General features: G+C 35.8%; 1 protein-coding gene across 1 annotated transcript in view; it reads left to right on the forward strand.

Annotated features, from left to right (window-relative positions):
- The window catches only part of LOC108712376 (alpha-1,3-mannosyl-glycoprotein 4-beta-N-acetylglucosaminyltransferase C-like), a 75,602-nt gene that overhangs the window by 11,248 nt on the left and 38,290 nt on the right, over positions 1 to 26,064 (forward strand). The window lies entirely within an intron of this gene.

Raw genomic sequence — 26,064 nt, forward strand, 5'->3', positions numbered from 1 at the left:
TCATTATATCCACCACTGAGTATTAGGCTGTCTCTACCTACAGAGAGGATGGCCCCAAACTCTGCTACGAGCAGGAGCTGCATCTCCCACCATGAGAGAAGTTCAGCAGCCCTGCTGTCAGTCTGGAATCTGCAGTGTGTCGATGATAGGAAATCCAAGCAAGCTGTCACCTACCACAAGTAGTAGTAGTGTCTGTATCAATCAACCCACTGTGCAGTCACAGGAGAGAACCTTTTTCCCTTTTCTAAATTTACCTGTGCAGTTCTCTGGCAAGGACCTACCGTTGCTGTGACAAATAAAAACTTAAAATACATTAACATATATCCACTGTTTTTATGCAGAGGAAGGCAAAAAACCCAGCCTGAAGCCAATGCCAATTACGCCTCAAGAGGGAAAAAATTCCTTCCTGACCCCAATGGCGATCGGAAACATTCCCTGGATCAAGCACTTGACGATCATTTAACATGAATAATAACATGCAAACGCCTCATGTTTATACTGTATAAACCACAATATAACAGTACATGCAGTAATACCTCCACATTTGCTTATTAATAGATAATATGGCAACATAAAGAGAAACTCCTGACATTTCACAAAATATGCAAAAAAAAGGGGGAGGGGATGTTTGTACCTGCTCAGAAGATAAGGAAGTGAACAGCTACTTCCCCTGACATAACAATCCTCTCTTTCTCCACCCCCAGCCCAGCTTTCCCCTTAACTCATTCCTTCTCACCCATTCGCAGCTAAATCTGATTCTGCCAATCTTTAAATATAAACCAGTGTAACTTGGCTGCTGGTCATTCAGATCCCTTGTCATGAATCCCTTGCATTTATAGCTCCAGGGCTTTCCTGTTACAGGACCTGCCTAGATTTGAAATTTGTATTGTGATATAATGTGGCCCTCTTGAGCAACTGTTTTTGGAGTCATGTTTTGGTTAATCTAAATAAGCATTCCATACCTTTTCTTCCTACACACACTCCAAATCCACTCAGCTGCCTTACCTGGTCTTCTCTATGTCCAAATGACTTGGAAGGGGATTATGCATGGGAGTTGCTTCCCTCCCGTAGTTTAGGAATCACTTTTTTATAAGCCATCTGCTCGTACATGTATTTTTGCAAAAATTTCAATCTGTCATGAAATGTCATTAATATCCATGATCTGTAGGTCATTAATCCACTTGCTGCAGTAGATGGTTCATACTGAGTTATTCTGGGAGCCATGGTTTGACCTGTTGTGTATATATATTGGAACAGTTGTGCTTTAATGGCATTGGTGACATTATCAGCAGTAGCAATAGCCTTTCACATTTGTAAATGTTAACCTACTTGGGGCATTGATAGCTGTAGCTATCAATTGCTGTAAAACCATTCAGCACTAGACTTATTCTTTTAAAATGTCTGCAAAAACTATATTTAATATGTAACATGGCTTTAACACAAACGTGCACAGGCTGGAATATTGTCAACACTTTTACAGTACAGGCACTGAACCTCTTCTGAACCTCAACACAATTAAAGCCCTGAAAAAGAAAGTAGTTCAACTGAAAGACCTTTCCTTATTGACTGATCCATCTCAGTGTTGCAATGTGAAACAGTCTAATTCTTACTAGGGTTCGATAAACTCTTCACAACGGTAGTTCGGATGGGTGGAAATGCCTACTTTCTAATTACCAAGCTGAAATCCACTCTGTGTGTTCTGCTAACAGGCTGATCCTGAGCCTGTCAGCGCAGTGAAATTCAGGAAGGGAAAAGCAGAGGAACAACTCGAGATATGCTTTTCTCTGAAAAATTGTGTTATTAACTTGTATGTAAAGTTAATAAGAAAAATCGCCATTTCATAAATAATTTCAGTGTGTTGTCTAATTTAACAAGTTTTTTAACCATATTTTATTATATTCTCTTTTACATTCAATAACTCAGCATTTAGTATCTGTTTCATCACCTAGAACACTTAAGTTGATCTCTTCTGATCTGCTCAGTGTTCTTTTATATCCATCCATCATCCCTCTAGAGAGCTTCAGAGTCTTACCCCTTTCCCACTAATTGCCTCATGACTATGCAACCAACTGCCTTCACTGTCTTCTAAGCTTCTGTTTCACTTCTTAAGCTTCTGTTTCACTTCTTATAGCCTGTGCGAGTATCTCAAGCAGACAAGATTTGTGAAGAGGAAAAAAAACATTTCCAGAATAAAGCTTTTCAGAGCGCACATCTGAAAATATTACTTATATAAAACAAAAGAACCATGAGAAATACTAAATCCCCTGCACCCTGGTTTACTCAATCATCGATATGTGATATTTTTTTAATTTTTTAATTTCTGTATCACAAACATGTGTTTCTTCCACGGAGTGGTGAGATGTATGAGCCTAAACACCAGTGATAGATGTGGGATTGCATATTTACATTTACATTAGTGCAGGGGCTAACATATATTGGATTCTATATAGTGGTCTTGTTTGTTGAAAGAATCGCCATACATTCCCTTAATTTACACAGATATAAGTATTGGTTGAATAAAAATAATTATTCTTTTACTATGTGTCATCTAAGTTAAGTCCATAAACTAGGAAATCCTGTGACTAAGAAGTTAAGGCTTGCTTTAAAAGCAGTAGTCTGTAGTAGATTTCCATTGGCTGCACAGGAACTAAACCCACCTAATCTACAAACCATTATTTATAAACACACTATCGGACAACATTAGTGAAAAATTTGATACCTAAGATAAGAAAATATGAACAGCTAAGTGATAATTATTTAAAAAAACAGCTATGTGGTCAACCTTACCTGTACTATCTAAGTTTTTTTTTTAAAAAAAATGACAAACAAAGACCTTTGACAATCCCTGTCTATGTAAGGTTACCATATTTTTGAGCTTTTTTGTGTACTTCGACTAGAGAATAGTCCAAATTCGATTCAAATTTGAGAAAAATCGACTTCGACATTTGCCATCTAAAACCTGCCGAAATGCTGTAGCCTATGGGGGACCTCCTAGAACCCATTTGGAGTCAATTGGTGGACTTTGAAAAATCTAATTTTTTTGGGGGAAAAAACTTCTAATCGAATTCGATCGAATGCGCTATTCCTTCGATTCGTACGATTTGAATTCGGCTGAAAACAGAACTATTCGACCCAAAAAATTTGGACTTAATTGGTCTTTTTGAATTAGAATTTCCAAGTTTTTTCAATTCAAAATTTGACCCTTGATACATATGCCCCCTAAAGTTAAACATATGTCAAAATTTAAAGAAAATTATTGATAAATTCTTCCCAATCTTCCCATTCGATACAACTCTAACACCAGTTTAAGGCAAGGACACTCTCTTTTCTCTCCCAAAAAAAAAGCATAAAAAAACAGTAGGATAAAAGTAAAAATATGTTGTACTTGGAAAATCAGGAAAAAAAGTCAGGAAAAAAGTTTTTGTTTTGTGCAATGCTAATTTTGTTATATTATTTACTGGTGTTGATAACCGGCTGTTAACTGTCACAATGATTGGACAAATCAGGGAAGAATGTGAGTTTTCCTAAAAATCAAGTAAAACAGTAGTTAAAAATACACTTACTGATAGACCCATGAGTTAATGCCCCAACAGGCATAATATGTATCAGGTTTGTTTGTCTCTCATGTCCTAATTAATGCTTCTGTATTTTTAGCTAATTTGTTTGGGAAATCTCACATTATTCTGATTTGGCTATGAACTTGCACCCTTAAACTGGGGTGAACTGTGAGACTTTTTCCTTATCTGTATTTACTTTTTTCAATTGGACTCTGGTATACTAGGGTAGTCCCTCACCTAATTTTTATACTGGTTTATTGCACCATTTTTCTAAAACTAGGGAATGGCCTACTAATGTTAAACAGTAGTGTAAAAAGGTTTTAAAGAGGGCACAAAACTGATGCTGCATGTGCCAAGGTGAATAAATGCAATTTTCAGTATTCTGTACCTTCTTCAATGTTATTTAAGTAGCGTGTTGAGAAAATAGTCTGTTTCCAACCAAGAACTGCACCTTTTGTTCTCAGTAACAACTGAAATAACAGGACCAGAAAATACTGGAAGGCCCATGAAATTTGAAAGGTCTATCTGTAGTCTTGATTGATGCACAGTCTAAATACATATTTAAGAAACATTTATTGTTTTCCCATAAGATTTGGCAGATAAGGGCCTACAAAAGTTTTATTATGAATCCTAATTATTTTTGGATAGACTGTCAGTAGGAGAGTAGGCTATGTAAATCAATAATATTGTAGAGATGGTAAACTGAGTAGAACTGCAACATTATGATAAAATATATTTGTGTTAGTACATGTCATTTTTTATTTTAATATTGCTTGTATGGATGTGCTCTCTCTCTCTCTATAATATAATAATACAATATATATGTATATGTATATATATATATATATATATATATATATATATATATATACTGTATATGCATAATTATTTATATATATATATTTGGATATTTAAATTTATGCAACAGAATAAATGTACATGGGTCGCATAGACAGTTATGTGCACATTCAGGGGTGCGGCACTAGTGATGAGTGACTTGCAGCAAAAATCCGGCATCAAAAATGTCGGGTTTAATAAATCATTAAAAATGTAAAAGTCCAACCAGAAAAAATTGGACTTTAGTAAATATCCCCCTTAATGTAGATTTTGCAAATTTGGAAAGAATTTTGTGACCCATGCAGCAGTTAGCAAATTTAATAGTTTGCACCAGTGAGCAATTTATGTACTAAAGCTTCCTAGTAAAAGTTGTCACTGTATCACAAAAATACATCCCTTTTAAGCATGTCTTTAAATGTGCTATGCCGAATGAAAATGTTTAATTTCGCTTTGTTTATGCAAAGTTTTTAAAACTTTTATTATATTTCCCCCATAGTCTAAATTGTTAGTACAATGTGAAATCACCATGTTTTTCGCCACAGAATTCTAGGGTCCTATTTATTAAGCTTAGGTTTTTGTCTGGCCAAGTTTTTAAGGGTAAAAATTTGAATTTTTAGAGAAAAAAAGCTGTGATTTATCATGCTGCAAAGCTGCTTAAAAACTGAATACGAAAATTGGAAGATGTTTTTTGCCTTCATGATTTTCGAGGTCTTTGGGCAGCTTGACGAGACAAATCGAAAAATTTGTGTGATTCAAATTGTTGCACGAAGACTTTTCCCGCAAATACAATTTTCATTCAGATTTTTTAGTAAATTTAAGGGATCCTGTTATCGGAAAACATGTTTTTTTCAAAACGCATCAGTTAATAGTGCTACTCAAGCAGAATTCTGCACTGAAATTCATTTCTCAAAAGAGCAAACAGATTTTTTTATATTCAATTATGAAATCTGACATGGGGCTAGACATTTTGTCAATTTCCCAGCTGCCCCTGGTCATGTGACTTGTGCCTGCACTTTAGGAGAGAAATGCTTTCTGGCAGGCTGCTGTTTTTCCTTCTCAATGTAATTGAATGTGTCTCAGTGGGACATGGGTTTTTACTATTGAGTGTAGTTCTTAGATCTACCAGGCAGCTGTTATCTTGTGTTAGGGAGCTGCTATCTGGTTACCTTCCCATTGTTCTGTTGTTAGGTTGCTGGGGGGAAAAGGGAGGGGGGTGATATAACTCCAACTTGCAGTACAGTAGTAAAGAGTGATTGAAGTTTATCAGAGCACAAGTCACATGACTTGGGGCAGCTAGGAAATTGACAATATGTCTAGCCCAGGGGTCAGCAACCTTTACTATCAAAAGAGCCATTTTGCCCCTCTCCCACTAAAGAAAAATAGTCTGGAGCAGCTTATAAACTTTTTTAACCTTTTTTTAATTTTAACTGTTACAACAACAGAATACAACAGAAGTGCATTGTGTATATGCAGGGCTACTTTGAAATAAATTAAACACTGAATAGCCCTATTAAATGCTAGTGTTCTCATCTGTTTAATGTGACTTCTGTTTCTGAAGCTCCATGCTGATCGTCTCTCTCTTGTCTTGAGTGTGTGACCGCGGTAAGGACCATGATGAATCATCTTGCTGTGGCTCAGTCTTGCCACTCCTGGGACTTCTATACAGCCCTTGCACCTGCTGGCGGCTTCTTGAGTGTGCTTACCGCGGTCGCACACTCAAGAAGCCACCAGCAGGTGCGAGGGCTGTAAATACGACCTGACAGGCAAAGCCGCAAGACTGAGCCGCAGCAAGCAGGATGAAGAGCCGCATGAGGCTCTGGAGCCGCAGGTTCCCTACCCCTGGTCTAGCCCCATGTCAGATTTCAAAATTGAATATAAAAAAATCTGTTTGCTCTTTTGAGAAATGGATTTCAGCGCAAAATTCTGCTAGAGCAGCACTATTAACTGATTCATTTTGAAAAAAATGTTTTTTCCCATGACAGTATCCCTTTAAGTAAAATCATGGTTCGGAGTTAGGTTGAATTTTTATTTTTAAAATAATGAGAAAAATATCGAGTTATAATAAATACCCCCTCTAGTGTCATATTGAACACCAGCAAATAGTGTGTCTTTCTTGCATGTTGTATCAGTAATATAATTGCTTGATTTACTAGACATAAGTCAGTTGCATGCATAGGTGCTAGAAACCTGTTTTCATTGTGTCCAAGCCCCCTGGTCTATGCACTTTTAGCTGAGCACCTCTTTCGCAGTCTGGTAAATTAGGTTTATCTTCTGTATAAATGCTCTATTTTGCATTACTGGCTGCCTATTTTACGTGGACCATAGTTTAAATTGACAGAGACACAATAAATGATCTTAAGAGTCCATCTGGCACAGATTCTCCTGACAGAAAAGAAGGAATGTCTTTCTAGTGTAAATTTCAGAAGAGGTATCTAGATATACAGTGTTTGTTTGATCTCTGATTAGGGTTTATTATATAATTCAGTCCTCATTTTTTCTAATCTAAACTAGATGATCAGCATAAAAATAGCCTTGTTCCTTAAAACAACTCTACTATGGTATTCCCCCCCCCTCTCGAAATTTGGTATATCTTGACCAATTTGTCAAATGCTATTTTATTCAACACTCTCTGCCTCCCTGGAAACACTTTATCCGGTCTTCAGAAATATCTTATTGCTAATAACAATTGAAGCAATATTTAGAAAGTCTGTAAAGTTCTGTAGAGTATTTTCGTGTTTAGAGTTCACGTTTCAGCTTTTATTATTAAATGAAAATTAAAGACATCATTTCTTTTTTTAGGAGGGAGCATTAAACAAATAATTAATAGCGTTTAGTTTGATTACATTTTTTAGAAAGATATTACAGATACTGAATTAATCTTGTCTTTGAAAGGTTAATTGATCCTTACCTTCCTTGGTCCATCTTTAGATTTCTAGAAAGGATTATTCTGTCTTAATTACTTTAATAGGTTTGACATTCCACAGGCAGCTTAAGGTGAATCAATGTGATTCATTTAAAGGGACCTATTTGGACCTTATTAGAAAGGCAGGCATTTGCCTATGTAATCAGTGGCTAATAAAGCATTTTTTATACCAACCAGATTTCCTATACTGAATGGCTGTTTTTGTTGAGGGTGGTGGAAAACAATAAACTGTACCTCATTCCAATTATTATGATATGGACCACGTGAAATTAAGATAAATAATTTAGGATATGTACAGGGGACAAAACAGCACACTTTAATATACTGTACTTTCCTACAAAGATGCTTAAAACAGTAAATCTTCACTTATAAATAATTGATTACTATCAAGGAAGATAAATGGTGGCTGGCCACTGGCCAATGCCTTTGTATTAAAGCTAATGGGATTTGCTGCCGGTAAAACACATGATAATGCCTCCTCAGGCAATTTTGCCTGATTACCCAAGTAAACAGTTTTTATGGCAGTGATTCCCATTATCTTTAAAACAAAGGTATTTTTGTCACCAGCTCTGGAGATGGTTTAGCAGGGGCAGCAACATGTCCTATGTGTCATTACCCTAATGGACATGTTTATTAACATTGAAGACAAACATCATTGGTGCATTTGTCCATAGCAACCAGATCAGATCATTGTTTTTTTATTTCTAACTTATAGGTGGCTGTTTGAGTTGCTAATTGGTTGCTATGGGAAACATCATTGATGATGTTTGTCTGCAGTGTCAATTATAATGCCCCTATAACCTTTCATACAGATTTATATACAGATTTATATCACATCCTATGTCCAAGTAAATTATTTTTTTATTGTGAAATACATATCCAGCTTGTTTTTAACCCCAAAAAAACAGTGACAGCAAGACAACATTATTACTATTTTTGACATTTAGGGGGTTATTTATCAAGGTCTGAATATCCGAACCTCGAATAATTTGTGGTTTTAAGAGGAAAAAAAAATATGGATTTTTTCGAGAAGTCCGATGGTCTAAAAACTCCAAATCCAAAACCCTGGCATCTAACAGTTCTTGAGGTCCTCTATTAGTCAATGGGGAAGGTCACAGTGCCCTTCCCTGATGTCCGTACCTATATCCGCTGAGTACGTGGTTTCTGCGTAAAAAACTCTGAAAACTATGTTTTTTGTGCAGAACCCACAAACAATTCGGAGTTTTCGGGGAAAGCTCGAAGGTTTGCCTGACCCTATTTTTTCGGGCTTCTTTCATCATAAATAAGGTCCATCGGAGTTGCTTGGATTTCTAACTTAGAGATAGATGAATTCGGACCTTGATAAATAACCCCCATAATGATACCTTGTCTAAAAATAATCTTTTATTTTATGCCTGCTCAAGTGAATGACTTAGTTTGCTTTTGCACAACACAGTTGACTTTATATTGTTGCCACTTTCTTATTTTGTAAGCGATCTTCTTAAGAATCCTCAGGAACCCAGGAACATGGCATTGACCTACTTTTTGATTTCTTTTTTTGTTATATGTTTTATTGTCTTCATCTGTGTGGTTTGCTTCTGGTATGGCTAGATCTAAGCATTTGCAAAGAGTCTTGTCCTTGTATTTGGTGTGAGGGAGAAATTGACTTTTTTAGTATGTCTGACACTAGAAATAGAAATGAGATGAAGGACAAATATAAATATGTATTAGCTGTAGTATCCAGTGAAATTAGATTTATAGGTGTGTTTTATTACAGGAGCCCAATGTGAGTGATTCATTTCTTCATACATTTGCTCCCTTTTTTCAGTATGTGTTTTTATAGAGAATGCAATGGAAAGTTCACTCTAAGTGATAATAAATATGTTATATGTTTATATATTTTTCTAGCGCTCTGCCAGAATTACTCAGACCAGTTTATAGAGCACAAATTGCTATTTGGGGTTAAAGTGGAAAGTTTTCTATTTATAACTTATTTACTCTATGTATGTTTTCAAACAGCAGAAAGAGTTAAATATGTAGTAGAATAATCATTACAGTCGTAAGCTACTGTTCAACTGTACCGGTCTGATACACTCTTTAATGCTATAGTATCTGATGAAATGGGCTCTGTTGTTTAACCTGGCCATCAAATAGAATATTGTTCTGCCCCTTCATATTGATTTATGAAGCCATATAACAGTCTGACACATTCATGACACAGCCAGCCAGCTTGCCTTTAACACCCACTAACTATTTATGTGCTGTCTTTGCAGTTATGGATCACAGTAGTAGGAAATATATATTTTCACATTGGTGAATAAAGGTAGGCTAGGGTGGTTATAAATTATTTTTGTATATAACAGACACATTGTAATAATGCAAAATTCACAAACTGTCAGACTGTAAAGCTTAAACTACTTCCCCACAGGTTTCTTTTTTTATATTTGTTGGTCAGTCAAATCATGTGACCACTTTAGAAGCAAGTAGTATTTAACAGATTAAGAATGCACTACGGGAATAATAATACGCTAGTAATGCTTTCAATGCCCTCGTGTTTAAAGTGTACCAAGCAGCCACTTTATGTTACGAGCCAATTGCAAAGCTTTGAAACAACTGTTAAGCAGTCTCAGGGTAGACATGTTTTAACAGGGTTGTGTTTTTATTAACATCTTAGGAAATGAAAGTCACATCAACTGCAAACTTTGGAATATAAAAAAGATGCACAGCTAATTATTGCTTTGGGTTTAGGCAAGTTTGACTCAACATTTTCAGTTGTAGCGAAAAATTATACTACATTTAGGGGCCGATTCACTAACTTCGAGTGAAGGATTCGAAGTAAAAAAACTTCGAATTTCGAAGTGTTTTTTTGGCTACTTCGATCATCGAATAGGCTACTTCGACCTTCGACTACGACTTCGAATCGAACTATCTGAACTAAAAATCGTTCGACTAATCGACCATTCGATAGTCGAAGTACTGTCTCTTTAAGAAAAAACTTCGACCCCCTAGTTCGCCATCTAAAAGCTACCGAAGTCAATGTTAGCCTATAGGGAAGGTCCCCATAGACTTTCCAAAGTTTTTTTGGGTCGAAGGATAATCCTTCGATCGTTGGATTAAAATCCTTCGAATCGTTTGATTCGAAGGATTTTATCGTTCAATCGAAGGAATAATCCTTCGATCGTTCGATCGCACTATTTGCGCTAAAATCATTCGACTTCGATATTCGAAGTCGAAGGATTTTAATTCCCAGTCGAATATCGAGGGTTAATTTACTCTCGATATTCAACCCTTGGTGAATCGGCCCCTTAAAGTTTATAACTTCCTGGTTTGGAGACTGTAATCTGCTAATGGCAACAAAATGCAGTATTGTGTAGCTTGTATTTCCAATCAATTGATGGCAATCCTTAACAATGCGCAAACATTTTTCTTTTAGGACAAATATAAATAGTAGCCATTGTGTTGATATCTGCCTCTCATCAAGGGGCAGATTTACTAAAGGGCGAAGTGGCTAATGCTAGCAACTTTTCACCAGTGTCGCCATCGCCAATTCACTAGCAGGCGCCAATTAGCTAGTGAATGGGACCATCGCTAGCATTCATTCGCACTCTATCGGCAGGTGACTTTTCACTCTGGCGAACGATCATTACTCCACAAATTCACTGTGTATTTTATTGAACGTTACCTCAGACCAGGCGAAGTGCTAAAAAGAAGTTAGATCTTCCTCAATCTTCTGTCACTTACATCATATCCTGTGTGCCGTAAAACCCTGGCGACTTTAAGTTTTATTAAGCGGGATTGGCTGCAAAAGTCCTATATTACTTTTTTGGTTAAGCGTTTTTTTTCCAGACATTTTATAACATACAGAACATTAATTTTACAGTGGGCTCATGTTTAGAGCATTATATTAACTCTCTTTTCTTTATTAAGGTTCCCTGGACATGTGTAATATAAACCGGTAACTTAAATCATTTGCAGCAACATTTATAATAAAGACCCCCATAAAACTTTAAATTTCCCACCCTATGCAAATTGACCTAAGCGCAAGATCAATAGCGAAATTTCGCTAGGCACAAATTAACGCGATTGCATCTTCGCTATGAAATGCTCACACATCCAAAGTAATGCTAGTGAAAAGTCGCCATCGTTAGACGCCTGGGGACAGAACTTCACATTTTTGTGAATTAGGGTATTCGTAGTGCATTTGCACCTGACGAAGTGGTGTGATGGGTGTGAAGCTGACGCTGGCGAAAATTCGCCCGTTAGTGAACCTGCCCCTTCCTCTGTTGTTATTCAACCATATCAACCCTTTGAGGTATATTTATCAAAGAGTGAAGTTAGAGATCACCACAGTCCACTAGAGTGAAATACCACCTCTCTCCATTAATTTCTATGGGATTTTTAAAGGCTTATTTATCAAATGGTGAACTTTCACTCTTTAATAAATACACCTTTAAAAATCCCGTAGAAATTAATGAAAAGAGGCGGTATTTCACTCTAGTGGACTGTGGTGATCTTTAACTTCACTCTTTGATAAATATACCCCTAAATGTAGGCAATACATTTACCTATTAACAGTTTGTTGCACAAAAGCCATGGGGGCTAAATGCTCGAAGACACAGGGGGTTATTTATCAAAATCCGAAAAGTTCTCATTATTTTCTGAAAACTACTCCGACCAAATCTGCACAGACTTTCCCCCCTATTTATCAATAAATTTTTCATAAAATGTCTTGTGTGGGAAAATCCAAATCTTGAAAAAATCCAAATTGTATGAATTGTTCAGACTTGATGCTGAAAACTGCGACTATGACACCCAAAAACCATGAATTCTTTGTATTATTGAACAAAACCCAGTGCAGATCAGTATATTAACGGGACATCTGTCATTGACTTCTACATGAACTCGGCAGGTCTGAATTAGAGAACTTTTTTATTCAGACTTTTACCATTTGGAGTTTAATAAATCACGAAAAAACTAGGGTCCAAATTACCCTAGCAACCATGCATTAATTAGAATAAGAAACTGGAATATGAATAGGAGAGAGTCTGAATAGAAGGATCAGTGATAAAAAGTAACAATAACAATACATTTGTAGCCTTACAGAGCATTTGTTTTTTAGAAGTCAGTGTTGCCCATTTGAAAGTTGCAAAGAGTCAGAAGAAAAAGGCAAATAACTGTAAAAAATAAATAGTGAAAACCAATTGAAAAGTTGCTTAGAATTGGCCGTTCTATAACATAATAAAAGTTACCTCAAAGGTGAACCACCCCCACCCCAAAATGTCACACGAACCAAAGGTTCTAAAATTACAGATTAATCAAAAACTCATATGCATGCTGGTTTACCATATTCCACTTCTTCTACAATAGAAAACAATGCTTAAAACAAGGTGCATAGATGCATAACTGGTACTAAACCAATTTGTGGGTCACAAAGCCTATTTTCCATCTTCATTTTCATAAAAAGGTTAATAAGCACTGCTATGACATAGTGGAATAAGTAAGTAAGTCATCTTTTAACTGTACATTTTATTAATTACACAGTGTTTTTATGTAATCTGCTACTATTATTACGTTTAAGCAACAGGTGGTTTCATGTTGAGTTAAAAGTAAATTTCAGCATGGTCACATTTTGTGATGTATGCTGAATATTGTTTTTTTTGTGATTAAAAACACTATTTGCAATAAAGTATGTAAACTCTATGTGAAATAAAGTATGTTATGTTATGAATTATTTTAAAAAAGGAAAATTATTAATTTATCCTTTTAGTTAATAAAATATAAATTATGATTAAAAAGGTCTACAAGATGAAAAATAACGATCACAATCCAATACTTAATTATTTTGAACTGTTGAGGCTATTTGCCAATTAAAGAATTTCTGCAGTCATTAAATTACTACCATCAGTGTTTTTAGGGTCTTGGTCATTATTGTTTTAAGCAAATGGAATAACATCTGCTAATTTGTAGATATACCTTTTAATTACCTCCTATTATAAAGGTGTTTTCTTATTAGTCATTCAATCATTCTAGAAAAACTATTAAGCATTCTACAAAAATATTCTTGTTACTGTAGAAAGGTTGCTTTATCTTTATAAACATTATTCTGAAGGCTTACATTTGGAAGAAATGTGACCCTGAACAATCTATTTCTGAATCATTTTCAGATATACAAGTATGGGATCCGTTATCCGGAAACTCGTTATCCAGAAAGTTCCGAATTACGGAAAGGCCGTCTCCCATAGACTCCATTATAATCAAATAATCCAAAATTTTAAAAATGATTTCCTTTTTTTCTGTAGTAAGAAAACAGTTGCTTGTACTTGATGCCAACTAATGAATCCTTATTGGAAGTAAAACCAGCCTATTGGACTTATTTTATGTTTACATGATTCTCTAGTAGTATTAATGTGTGAAGATCCAAATTACGGAAAGACCCATTATCCTGAAAGCCCCAGGTCCGATGATTCCGTATAATAGGTCCAATACCTGTACAATATAAGCAGGATGTTGTAACATATTCCATATTCAAGACGTTTAAGAACTGACATCTTCTGAATGACAGATTTTATGCATATCCCCTTTTCACTGTGCACATTAGCTATTAGAGGTAGGATGTGTCAGAGCAATATCCTTGGTGAAATATAATTTAAACTGTTATAATAACTAGCCTTGCTTGATGCAAAGAGATTTTATGCCTGCTTGCCAAGTTATGATACATTCGAATTTCAAGCTATTTTTTTTGTACTAGGGAATAGTCCAAATTCAATTCGAATTTGAAAAAAAAATTGAAAATTCAATATCAAAATTTATTATGTACTGTCTCTTTAAAAATTCGACTTCGACCATTCGCCATCTAAAACCTGCCGAATTGTTGTTTTAGCCTATGGGGGACCTCCTAGAATCTATTTGGAATCAATTGGTGGACTTTGAAGAACCACTAAAAATTACCTTTTTTGAAAAATAAGTATGATATAGACCTTCATCTAAATACTTCTAAATTTCCTATTACTATTAATAGCGTTAAATATAGGCAAAGGAAAAATGGCAGGCACTCATAGATCCCACAAACAGGCTTGTAAAAAGACTGAGAATGTTTTTTAGGTCACAAAGCAAATTAATACATAGTCTTATGCCTTTTGTGCTTGTGGGCACTTACTCATAGGCTATACAAAAAACATATAGGTATACCAGATATATACCCCAAACCCACCAATCACCAGAATACATTAATTAACCAATAGAATGGAAGAAGGGAGGGGCATTAAAAACAATATGTAAACAAGTAAGTAGGGATCTAAGGGAATACATTCATAGTAAATCATAAAAACTATAGTAATAAGAAGAAAAAAACATATATATATATATATATATATATATATATATATATATATATATATATATATATATATATATATATATATATATATATATATATATATAAACAGTATCATAACATGTTCTTATCAGGTCATTTATAGGTTGCAAATTTGTTGCAAAAAACTCCATTATAGTCACAGTGAATTATTCATAATAGCAAGACACATCAAAGTCATAGTTTAGACCCCGAGACTGTCTTGTTTTTAGAATAAAGATCCATTTCACTTCTCTTTTGTTTAAGAGCACAGATAGATTGCCTCCCCTGGGACCTAAAGTAACTTTTTCAATACATATCATAGAGAGAAAGAATGCGTCGCCCTTCGAGCAGTCAGAAAAATGTTCTGAAATGCTAGTACCTCTGTTCCCTTTAATTTCCAATACATGTATGCGTTCCTTCAGGGACCTGACTGTTGGCCCACATATTGCTTCCCACATTTACTGCAGGTTAATAAATTAATAACATTCCTTGTGTTACAATTTATACATTGTTTAATACAGTAATTTCTATTGGTTACTGAGGATAAGATGGTTTTTATTACTGATACATGGGTACATGTTAGACATCTTGTAGAACCACACTTAAACATGTCATTACTACCGAACCAACCCGGAGCAGTAGGTGTCTCAGATGTAACCAGACTGGAGGCCAGGATATTGCCTAAAGTTTTAGCTTTTCTGGCAACAAATTTACAACCGTCAGGATCAGTCTGAAGTTTTTCTTTAAAGTGGACCTGCCATCCAGACACAAAAAGCTGTATAATAAAAGTCCTTTTCAAATTAAGCATTTATTTATTTTTTATTAAAGCATTTATAGCTGTTGTAAACTCATTTAAAAATCTCAGCTGTCAATCAAATATTGTCTGCCCCTCCTCTATGCCTTAGGCATAGAGGCGGGGCAGAAAATTACTTTCACTTTCCATTCAGCACTTCCTAGATGTCACTGCTCTCCCCACATTCCCCCAGATCTCTTCACCATTTAATTGTGTAACCAGAGCATGGGGATGGACATCAGGTCCCCCATTCTGGTGCACAAACAAGATTTTGAGATGATACAAGGCTTTCCTTAATAACAGTGTCCACAAAATGGCTCCTGCCTGCTTGCTATAATTATGAATTCCCAGACTGAAAGAAACAAAATTCAGATAATTTATATAGTGTAATTAAAGTTCATTTTGCTTGACTGATGTGATAAAATATGATTTTGAATAATTTTTTGGTTGACAGGTCCCCTTTAAACTTTTCTTTATACTGGGAAAATAAGGGCTGTATGTGAAAATACACAGAGGTGCCTTCAAAACTAGAGCCTGCAGTCCTTGTAGTATACAGGTATGGGATCTGTTATCCGGAAACCCATTATCCAGAAAGTTCCGAATTACGGAATGAACATCTCCCATAGACTCCATTGTAATCAAATAATCCAAATTTTTAAAATTGATTTCCTTTTTCTCTGTAATAATAAAACAGTAACTTGTACTTGATCCAAACTAAGATATAATTAATCCTTATTGGAAGCACAACCAGCCTATTGGGTTTGTTTAATGTTTACATGATTTTCTAGTAGACTTAAGGTATGAAGATCCAAATTATGGAAAGATCCATTATCCGGAAAACCCCAGGTCCCGAGCATTATGAATAACAGGTCCCATACCTGTAATAACTTCATATACAAAATCCTCCTCACATCTGTAATTCACTCTCACTGCATTGGTGGTGCTGGTCCCTTAGCAACAGAGCAAAGAGTAAACGGATCCACATACACACGATTATTTGCAGTTGGGGATCTTCCACTTTTATTATGCCACCAACAGAATAATAACTGCTGCAGTATATTCAGTTAGTAGTCTGTAGGTCTCTGTTCTCCAAAATGGAGCATAAAGGCCTGTAGTGATTTACACAATGGTCCATGCAGTGGGGAAATTGCAAAAAAATGGTAAATTTAGTTTTTTTTCTTGCACTTTGCACACTCCCTGGATCATTGATAATAGTTTGAATGTTTCATGCTATTTATGTTTTAAATACTACAGTAGACCAAAAGCAATACCAAAAAATCATGAGCTGATTGATGTTAATACTATTTTAATCAAGTGGTGGTCATTAGCAATAATGCTTTTGTTTTCTTGGGAAATGTTCTTGAAATATTATGCAATACCATATTTCTAAGACTTTAAGATGTTTAAAGAGTATCTAGACTTAATGCAGTAGAACTGTCCCTGATTGTTCCAAGAACACCTAGCCCTTTTGTAATAGAAAGGTCTAGGGTAAGTCCACACTGGGCGTTTTGGGGAGATTCGCCTTGTCTTTGCGGCGACCAATCATGCAACTTCGGAAAATGAATCGCCGTGTGTGATTAGCGCCAAAGTTTTTTTCATTTTAGCCAGCGCAGAGTGAGGGAAGGCGTTTTGGGAGATTGGTCGGGGCAAAGACGAGGCGATTAGTCGCCAGGCAACCAAATCTCGCCAAAATGCCCAGTGTGGCCTTACCCTTAGTAATCTTTTAGTAGAAACATGGTATTTATTATCCAGAATAATTGGGACCAGGAGACTTTTGGGTAAGGGTTTTTTTTTTTAGCTTCATAGCTTTTTAACATTAAAGAAGGCCTGTTTTGACACCAGTATGGATTAATGCAGCTTAGTTACCATCAAGTACAAGGTACTTTTTTATTATTTCAGAGAAAAAGAAAATAATTTAAAAAAACTTAATTATTTATGTCTATGAGGATTGGCCTTCCTATAATTTGAACCTTTCTCGATATTGGGCTTCCAATTAAGGTTTTTTCAATAACAGGATTCTTTCTGAAAGGTGTTCAGGTTTGTTATTATAGTTTAGATTATGTTTTCTGATCTAATGACAGCATAAAGTTTTCTGTTTATTGCTGTCTAAGAGTAAAAAGTATTCGTTTTAGATCTTCCACAGGGTTTAGACCAATTCCTGAGAGTGTTTTTTGGGTTTAGTTTGCCAATATCAGATATGCATGGGGGGGGGGGAAGAGTCACTAAGCCATCAGGTTTCAGGTTCTCTGCTATGACATAATCGCAAAAAAGTTTGAGGCACACAGATGGACTGATCATACAGTAATGTCACAACTAAACTAATAATCTACTAAAAAAACATAATCTACTGTTCAGTATGGTGTTTATGCAAAGAAAGGTGAAAGGTTCTGAAACGTAAAATATTTTAAATAATGCACTATTATATTACAAAATATACAATACTGTATGTAATGATTCAATTTTCATAAGATAGAAGAAGATGTAATGGCATGATTGTACTGTACATCATTACATATAGCTTAATATGTGTGGATCTAAGAACTAAAAAAAACATTTTTCTTTGAGGTAAAATTGTTTTACAATGGCATTTTGCCATATTTCCTAAATTAGTTCATAAAATCCTGAAAGAAAACATAATCCTCTCAGAATTACAGGAAGAGGGAGACTAATAGCTTGTTTATACAATGCCAATGTAAAGTGCTTTGCTAGGATAATGTGTGAAATGAAGCATTGAGAGACCAAAAATAAACTAATGAAAAAAAACATGGAGAGAAATTAAGAACTTTTAGAATATAGTAGATAGACCCTTTGATCCAATGTTTGAGCACTGAGAGTACCCTGTTAGGTCCCCTATGGCTACAGAAAGTCTACCGTCAATAAGCTGGGTCATACTGAGCTCATAATAAATAGTCAATATAAAGTTTAATTTAAATGCTCTTACTCTACACTAATACCTAACCATGGGATAGCTCTATTTCCAAATATCTTAATGCATGGTAAACTGAGAAAGGGTTTAGTTAAGTTTAATTAAGTTTTGGTGTATCTCAGCATTTTGTTGTTGTTGTGTGAGTGTAAACTGAAGCTAAAATGCTGCATGTTGCTTCCACCGTTGCTTGTTTCATTACAGCCTTTTTCAAATCATACTTTTTTTCCTTTCTTGGATAATTTACTCAACCTCATTGCAGAATTCTACTTCCTTTATGTCAAAATCCTAGCTATACAGTACATAAAGTGAAACAGCCTTCCAAGGCTTACAGAAAGATTAAATCTTTATCTCAGAGGCACTTTTCTGGAAAAAGCACGAATAGCAAAGAGTGTTTATCAAGGAAGCTCAGTGGAAGGAGCTGTGACAGGACCAGGAAATAGAGAGTGAGACCACAGAGAGTGAGAGAGGGGTGGAGTTTGGACAGCAATATTATCACAGTTAAAGTGTTGAAATGGAGGAATGCTTACAAAGGGATCAGTAAGGCTAGATTAGGAGAGCAATAAATCAAAGTATACAGAGAACAGAAGTTATTTTGCAGCAGCTTTACCCTGTGTCCTATTAAAGAAATGTGCCTACCCCTTAATAATTAGCCATAATATTTTTTTTTTATTTCGGGTAACTGACAGGAGAATGGTTTTTGCCTATAACAGCCTTTTAGTGTTTCTAAAGTCTAACATGCCTAACAAAAGTGCATCTGAGACAGGAATGGCAACATGGTGCCCAAAAGATGAGTGGTACACACACACCACTAAAAGAAAAACAGCATAACTGCCAGTGTTTACATATGATAGATAGTTCTCTGCATTATATTCTACAGATATGCAAAATTCACTGTATTAGAAATTATAAAGAAAACAGGAGATAACTAATGTTACGTAATACATGTGTTTATATACATTCAAATTGCACATAACACAGAGCTAAACTTTCATTGTTACTTTTCTTTAGTCACAGTGGTTAATTATTCTCCTCCATCTGTGATATGTATGCATAGCATGATCTCCTCAGAAAGAAGAAACTACAAGTTCACATTTCCTTGACAGTGGCTTTGATAATCGCTGATAAAATTCACTAGCTTGCTGAGGATAGTTCCCTCAGGATTTGACTTAGTCAGTCAACAGACTGTGTTTGTCTAGCTTGACTTTGCTGAACAGAAGTGAATTAATTAAACTCATATGAATGCATAATAAGGTAGTAACTACCCAAATGCATAAAGTGAAAATCAGCTACACCAGAAAGTTTTTGTATATAATGTCTTTGCTCTGTGTTCAATGTGAGCAAAATTTGCGAAACAGTGAAAAATTTGCGGAAAAATCATGAAATTCTGATATTTTCACAAAAAAATCGCGAAAATCTGAAATTTTCATGGAAAAATTTTGAAATTCGCCTGCAAATTTTCGCGGGAGATTCGCAAATTTATTCGCCGATGGCAAAACACGGAAATTCGCCGCAAATTCGTGCCAGGCAAATTTATTTGGCCATCACTATTAATGAAACCAATAGTTACACTTCATTGAATCACTTTAATAAAATGTTTTCACTTAGCATCTCCATGAATATCTTTTATGAATTACATATGTAAAGTAATTTACAATATAAGAAGGAGTTTGCATAGCCGCTATACATCAACTTATAATCATGGCAGCTTGCCTTCTACAGAACAATCAGAAAGGTACAACTTTAATAGTAATTAGCTAGTAAGTCATTTGTTCTACTAGTGAAACCAAAGTACTAGCTGGAATATGGAAAACAAGTCCATATATCCACACTAAAACATATGCAAGTTATAGGAATGTTAATCCCATTAATGTCAGTCGCCAAAATACCATAACTGAAAAATTTATATTTATTATTTATAAATCATTATTATTCAAACATAGTATAATTAATGTTATACTACCATTATTAATGAGTGAAATTTTTCTCCAGGTTACTCTGCAAAAAAAAACATGCCCATAGACTCGAAAGGGTGAAAAAAATGGTTGGGCTTCAAAAGAATTTTCACCCATAGACTTAGACATAGACATAGCATATTTTTTGCTGTTTCAAGAATTTTCAGCAAAGTGAAATAGGTCCAATTTGCCTATCACTAACTACTTCAATAAAAACTTTCTAGAACATGGCTCACCTATACACACAGTTTACATGGTATTAATACAAGCAAAGGGTCATTTAAAGCCTTCTTAATTTCCCAATCTGCTAATTCTATACAGATAGCTACACATAAACACTAAGATCATGACAAGGGGACTCCTCAATTGCCCTTTTGCTTTCAGCCAACCCACTAAACCCCATTGTTACATACCTAAATGAAACACCAGGAGCCATAATGGAGTAGAATGGCCACAGCATTTATTCACATTTCAACAAATAAATAGGACCTTGCCAGCCCCACCCCAAGGCAATATTCAAACCCCGAATTCCATAAGAGTTCACTACTGCCATTGCTCACTGAAGACTTGATATAAGCACTGTCATTATAACCTGCAGTGTCTCGATAACCCCCAAGCAGGCTGTCACCTAGCACAAGCAGTAGTAGCGTCTGTATCAATAAACCAACCGTGCAGTCACAGGAGAGAACCTCCTTTCTCCCTCTTCTAAATTTACCTGTGCAGTACTCTGCCAGGTCCTACCGCTGCTGTGAAAAATAAGATGTCAAATATATTATATCATACAAACACTGTTTTTTAGCCAGATGAAAACAAAAACGCAGTCTGAAGCCAGTGCCAATTATGACTCAATAGGGAAAAAAATCCTTCCTGACCCCAATGGCATTTAATAACATTCCCTTAATCAAGCATTTGACATTCATTTAACATAAGTTATATTGTATTACAGTGCTGAAACCACAATACAACAGTGCATAAAGGAAAACATCCACATTCAGTTATTAATAGATAATATGAGAACATAAAGAAAAGAAACTCCTGACATTTTACAAAATATGCAAAAAGGGTGAAGGTGGGTGGGAAGTTTTTACCTTCTCAGAAGATAAGGAAGTGAACTGCTTCTTCCCCTGGCATCACATCCCTGTCTTTCTGCACCCCCAGCCCAGCTTTCTCTTGCCTTAACTCATTCCTTCTCATCCACTCACAGCTACATCTGATTCTGCCAATCTTTAAATATAAACCAATGTAATTTGGCTGCTGGTCATTCAGATCCCTTGTCATACAGTCCTTGCATTTATAGCTCCAGGGCTTTCCTTTCTTCCCTTTAAGTTTTTTACATATGTAGGGATGTGAAAATCTTAGACACCCTTACACATTACAGACAGGCACATCCCTAGTAATATGGACACCTCAGTGGGTCCTTATGGGGACCTTGTGCTTATGTAACCCCTGCAGTTCACACAGTGTACACCAGATGGCACTGTGCCAGAGTATAAAAGGTTTAGGAACCATGTTTCCTAACCATGGTTTTAGCCCAACCAAGCAGGCTGGAAGGGAATGGGTGATGCTGACCCTAGGCGCCTTGGCCCTAGTAATAAAACAGCTATACTCATTTTATAGATCGCTCTAGGAGTGATAGAGAGGTTAAATAGTTGAGCAGCTCAAGGCTCTGCCGAGGAGATTAGAGGGATTAAGATCCCAGGGTATTACTGACCCAGAGTAGGGAACCAAGTGTTGAGATAGGGATGTCAGGAGTTCCCCTAGTCTGCCACTGGAAGATATCCTGAAAACTGGGCGATACCCATCACATGCTGTCAACTTACTCTCTGCTGTATATTCCCTAGCCTGTGGGGATTCAGCCTATACGTGCTGTGAGTATACAGTATGCTTCCTTTATGCTGCTGTGTATGTTCTATACTCCATTGTGGATCAATGTGCTAAATGATCTCTGTGCTCTTGTTCAATAAATATTGTTCTTGGTTCAACTGTTAAAGAACTACTGGCGCCCATCATTGTGCTATCGCATATCAGGTTACAGTTACACTACACCTTTGCCTCCACCCCGCTGTGAGGGCTTACCCCTGAGAAAGAGAGCTCATCGGTGGTCTCAGCCCACCAAGGAAAGTAGAGTAAACGGCCCTAGCACAAGTCAGTTTACTATAGCGCTACACATATAATAAAATGGACTTTGCTATATGGAACTCATATAGGAGTTAAAGATAATTTTATTTTCATATAATAACAATATATTATCCTTAGCAAATTTTGGTTCAAATTAAAATATTTGTCTTATACAGGGTGTCAAAATGTCTTTCATATCTTCTTAATCTATTACTGCTATATAATAATGTCCAAGGCTCACATTATGCTTGAATTTATTTCAGCATATATCTTCTTAAGTTCTTCAATACATTTACAATTGGACATTGAATCATTCCATCCAAGTGATGTTTGACTACAGTTCTCACAATGCTCCAGAATTTTACAACACAATCACATAGTATAGGCTTGAAAACGTGGAGAGGCTGTTCATTAGAGTTAAACCTTTTTCCTATATACTATATGCTGATAATTCAACCAATTTAGTAACACCAATATCCAACAAGTTAAAATACAAAAATAGTACACCATTTTGTATTATGAAATCAACTGAAGCCACTGTGATTACAAACATTTTATTTCTGCATAATTTGTTAGATTTTTGTATTGAAATTACATACCTCCTGAAAACAGAAGGTATCGATATGTCTCATGTCAAATACACCATTTCTGTGCTATTAAACCAGTGGTAGTGGATGCAAAATGGGCCACAGGGACATAGAGAATATTCTTATGGGCAATATTCTCTATGTCCCTGTGGCCCATTTTGCATCCACTACCACTGGTTTAATAGCACAGAAATGGTCTAATAATTCATCAACATAAATCCAAATTTGCATTCCGTCTGTTCCGATATTTTTAGATCTCTTCGGTGCAAGATATTGAAACATGGTTTCTAAGGGGTGGGACTAGTAGAGCAACCAAATGGAAAACAATATTAAAGTTATGGTGAAAAGTGCTAAAAGGAAATGAAAACCCTCAATTCCTATCACTCAGAAGTCACATTCTTATATCATTCACTAATCATATGGGAGGTCTTTAAAAATAACCTTGAGGTTTTATGTTTGAAGTCTTACAATGCATAGTAACAGTTATATAATTTCATTTGTGTATTCTAAGAAAATACATGATATTAATTTGTTACATTACTGTTTCCTTGTTTTACTTGTTTAACAGGCCAAGTAATTATTTTATGGCATCATAGGTTAAGAAGGCTGTCTGGGGTCTGAACTGAGCATTGATCAGAAATGTTTATTATGTTAAATACCTTATTTAAATGACAACTTAGCTCAGATGCAGACTGTAGGGATGTAGCGAAGTGTTCGCCGGCGAACTAGTTCGCGCGAACTTCGACTGTTCGCGTCCGCCGCAAGTTCGCGAACGTCGCGCGACGTTCGCCAATAGGCGTTCGCGTCAAAATCGTTCGACCATTCGACCATTCGGTCGCTAAAATCGAACGATTTTCGTTCGATTCGAACGAAAATCGTTCGATCGAACGATTAAAATCCTTCGATCGTTCGAATCGAACGATTTTCGGATGTTCGAAGTTCGCGAACAGTTCGCGAACTGTTCGCATTTTTTGCCGGTGTTCGCGAACGGCGTTCGCGAACACATACTCGGCGGTTCGCTACATCCCTAGCAGACTGTGCTATTTTACATGCAACTGTATAGTGTGTATCTGAACTAATTACTGAGCCCAGCAGCACAGATATTATGGATTGAATGTTGCTTGAGAGATATGCCTAGAGAGAAGAGTATGAGAAAAAATGTGAGACAATTGGAATTCCATAATATAGAAGGTTATACTTTCTTGCAGTCTAATAGTAAATAATATGTATTCAATGAGATAGTGATGAAAATAATTATTATACAATGACAAAGTTGTTTATATTCTAACTTGTATAAATGAATTCTAAAATGTCCCTGAAGGCCAAATGCAAAATATTTCAGATTTCCAGTACAGATATGGGACCTGTTATACAGAATATTCAAGACCTCTGGCTTTCCGGATAATGGATTGTTCAATAATTTGGATCTTCGTCAGGTATACAGCTATAAAAAATATAATTCTACCTGTATCTGAAAATTCAGCAGTTCAGCAGGCTGATGTTAGGGCAAAAATTTCTGATCTGCCCGGTGGACGAGCCGACCGATATCCTTGTCTTCTGCCAATATCGGTCGGCTCATCTCCTGCCGTTCATGCACCGAATATCATACAAATCGATATAGTCTGTGAGTTTATGGCCAATTTTACTGGTGTATTCTAATAAGCTGTGGGTTAAAAGCTCTCTGCCTTTCTCACTAGAGCACCTGAGTTAAAGGAAAGTGCAATGTAGTCTTACCATACAGTCACATTGTTTGTTGGGGGATTAATAATTTCAAATGTACTAAAGTTTTAGAATACCAATAAATATATAATAGAGGGCCTTTCAGGCATGTAAAGTTTTGGACAAAGTATGTTACTAATCCCTCATTATAAACATTATTTATAAATGCCAAAGCTGTGTTCTGGCAATAATTTATCTTTTAGTGTACAAATAATATCTTTATATCTTTTTTAGCAGCTGGTGAACTCCAGAATGTAGGTTAGACCAAGTTCTGCCACTGGAGTGCTTCTAGCAGCTGGCCAATGTTACAGTGTAGGTCAGATCAAGCACTGGAGATTTCTTTCTTTGTTTTCAGAATATACAGTAAAAAAGATTTCACAGTTGATGCTGTTTCACAGTTGAGACTTACTACCTTTGGAATTTAAAGTCTTTACCTGCAAAAAAAATCCTAAATACTGTGTAAAGTAGTGTATTGCTGACAGTATAAATAGTTACTTATAAAACTAATAGTCACTTTTGTGTTTGATTGAGGAAGTGTATTTTCTTGTACACAAGTGGCTGTTTCTATTCCCTTTCTGTCAAAAACAGCAGTCCTATCTTGCTTGGCAAAGATATTGGATTAGATATTAGACACAGAGGATCAGAACGCTTGTCTCTCAAGACAAAGCATTGAACTGAAACTCTAATGTGAGAGTAGCCAGGTCATACACAGCAACTTGGCTGTCTTTACTTGGACACATCTGACAGTACCAATAGCATAATTGCTTTCCTGAGTTGCTACATTTTTCTTTCTTTTTTTCTGTGGCACAGTCTCGAATATAAAAGGATTCAAGGGGTATTACCTGTTTCTCAAAGATCTATAAGCCCCTTTACTAATGTCTGTCGTGTGATTATATGTACATTTTTTTAGTGAAAGTGTTATCAAAAAGATGCTTAAGTGAAGTGTAGTCCTGAGCAAAAACCCATTATCAAGAAGATCCAAATTACAGGAAGACCATGCTCCTTAGAGTTCATTTTAAGCAAATAATGGTAATTTCTTATAACATAATTTACTTTTTTCTCTGAAAGGATAAAACAGTACCTTGTACTTGATGGTAATTAAGCTTCATGAATCCATATTGGTGGCAAAACAATCCTATTGGGTGTATTTAAAGAGGTGGTTTACCCTTAAATTAACTTTTAGTATGTTATATGGACAATTCTTAGCAACTTTTCAATTGATCTTCATTATTTTTCTTTTTACAGTTTTTTAATCATTTGCCTTCTTCTACTGATTCTTTACAGCTTTCATAGGGGTGGGTTACCTCATCTAAAAAAAA

Source organism: Xenopus laevis, chromosome 3S (genome assembly GCF_017654675.1).
Source record: "Xenopus laevis strain J_2021 chromosome 3S, Xenopus_laevis_v10.1, whole genome shotgun sequence".
NCBI lineage: Eukaryota > Metazoa > Chordata > Amphibia > Anura > Pipidae > Xenopus > Xenopus laevis.